The 2,111-nt window shown below is 31.5% G+C and overlaps 1 protein-coding gene across 1 annotated transcript in view; it reads left to right on the top strand.

Moving 5' to 3' along the window:
* The first annotated feature begins 219 nt into the window (after positions 1-219).
* LOC122512548 (golgin subfamily A member 6-like protein 1) overlaps positions 220-2,111 on the top strand; it is a 114,084-nt gene continuing 112,192 nt past the window's right edge. The window contains exon 1 of the mRNA XM_043628446.1: positions 220-474. The gene's annotated coding sequence lies outside the window, so the exon portion shown is untranslated. The remainder of the gene's footprint in view (positions 475-2,111) is intronic.

Here is a 2,111-nt window from a genome sequence, read left to right as displayed (position 1 = left end):
CACAAGACTTGAAAAAACTCAACAAGGAGAACAAAGATTTAGGGCGAATTCACATGTGAGGTGCGCAGGGATGGGAAGGAGCGCGCGGCAAATTTACTGCTATTGTAGAAAGAGCTTTATGGTGGCATGCATTGTGAATGACGCTTTAGGCTCGAGTGACGTAGTCAGCTGTAGTTTGCTGTAGTTAAAAAGACGTTGAAACTAGGGAAACACGTTGAAACTTGAATACTTGAAATCGTTGAAACTTTGAATACAAGGAATCTCAGTTCGAATTTTCAGGAAACACAACAGTAAAAGTAATAGTTTGTAAATCGTTATAAGAGTAAAATATTAAAAGAAGGAAAAAAGTGTATTAGGTGTAATAGTGAACAAGAAAGAAGAGAGGAAAGGTCGAATCTGCCAAAGGAAAAGATGTGTCTCAGGAAATATTGTCGATACTGTCACAGACCAAGGACAAAGGAAAAAGAAATAGAGGTATGTTTTTTACTATTTTACCACAAATTTTACACTACAAATAATTTTTTTTTATTAGAAAACACTGCTGAGTTTTGAAAAAAGAGAAGTAAATGAATATATTTTTAGGTTAAGTTTGCAAATTTTTTGTATTCATATTTGCCCTCTACCTTTTGTTTTTTTTCCTTTTGTGTCATTTAGGCACAAACGGCGCCAAATATTTTGAGGCATAACCTCAAAATTCAAAACTAAAATCGAAATTTATCCAGTTTCGTGCAATTTTCTAAAAAATATTCCTATTTTCGATAAGTGTTATTTAATAATCGAAGATTCGTTTCCCTATTTTCAAGGAGACTTATTTTATAAATTTTAGAATTAAATTATGAACAATTTTTGAGTAAAAAAACCCGTTTTCGAAAATAAAATTTTTTTTTACAAAACAGTCTTTTTTCCAAAAATCTTATCTTTTTTGACGGAAATTAATAATTTGAAAGCAATGAAACTACAAGACTATTTTTATTTTTCACGGGGAAACTATTTTACATTTCATAGGTGAATTATAAATAGCTTTTAAGTAAGCAATACACGGAGAAAAATGAGTTTGCTAATATATGGATAGCTCATTTTTAACTACACTGCAAGCCCGATCAGCGGTCACCCGATCAGTGGTCACTTGTTTACGTCGTTTGTTGATGGGGCGGGCGAGGGGCAAAGAGAGAGTCGAAAAGTTGTGGCAGTAGCGTATACATTAAAGACGCTCTGGCCCCTTAAAAAAAAATTCAGTAGTCAAGTAATGGTATCCCATCATAAAACAGTTCGTACGGTCCTATATGTTTACGCCCGATCAGCGGTCGAGCACCCCCGGAGCTGACCGCTGATCGGGCTTGCAGTGTATTACAGCTAATAACTAGCTGTTTTAGAAAAAAACTTAGGTATTTTAGCTAATTATTAGCTGCATTAGCTAACAATAATTGCTATCTATATAATAACAATTAAGGTTAGCTAAAATAGCTAAAAATTAGCTAAAATAGCTAACTTTTTTTCCCAGTGTACTTCGGAAATAAATCCAGCAAAAATGTACCCCTTTTTAATAAAAAAGTGTAATTTTTTATAAAAAATTAAAAATTTAGAAGCAATAAAACTTCAAGACCAATTGTATTTTTGAAAAAAAAAAATTTTTTAATTTAGGGAATACTTGAAACAGTTTTTAAGTAATGCACTTTTTCGGAAATGAGCTCGTTTTTCTAAAAAGTGTAATTCTTTAAATAAAATTATTAATTTGAAAGCAATTGAACCTCAAAAATAAAATTTTTATTAAGAAAAAAGATAATTGCATATTTCACAGATGAATTATAAAAAGTTTTTAGGAACCGTTTCTTTTCGGAGACAATTCTTTTTCTCTAAAAAATTTCGCCTTTTATCAAGAAAGTGTCATTTTTAAATAAAATAAAAATCCAATTAAAATTTTATTTTCCTTTTTCTTTCAAATTTCTGTCGTCTGGAAATCACCTGAGTTGTAGTAGGGATCGAGCCCTACAGGATCCTGAATGATAGAGATTTTTATTTTCGTTTTAAAGTGGTAGCACCCCCACCCGTACGCCATCAGACAATCGAAATTCGCTTAAAATCGCCTTAAAAATTTTTTTTTTCAATTTCTT

Source organism: Leptopilina heterotoma, unplaced genomic scaffold (genome assembly GCF_015476425.1).
Source record: "Leptopilina heterotoma isolate Lh14 unplaced genomic scaffold, ASM1547642v1 Lhet_123, whole genome shotgun sequence".
NCBI lineage: Eukaryota > Metazoa > Arthropoda > Insecta > Hymenoptera > Figitidae > Leptopilina > Leptopilina heterotoma.
Note: the sequence above shows the minus strand (reverse complement) of the source record. Positions and strands in the feature narration are given on the sequence as shown.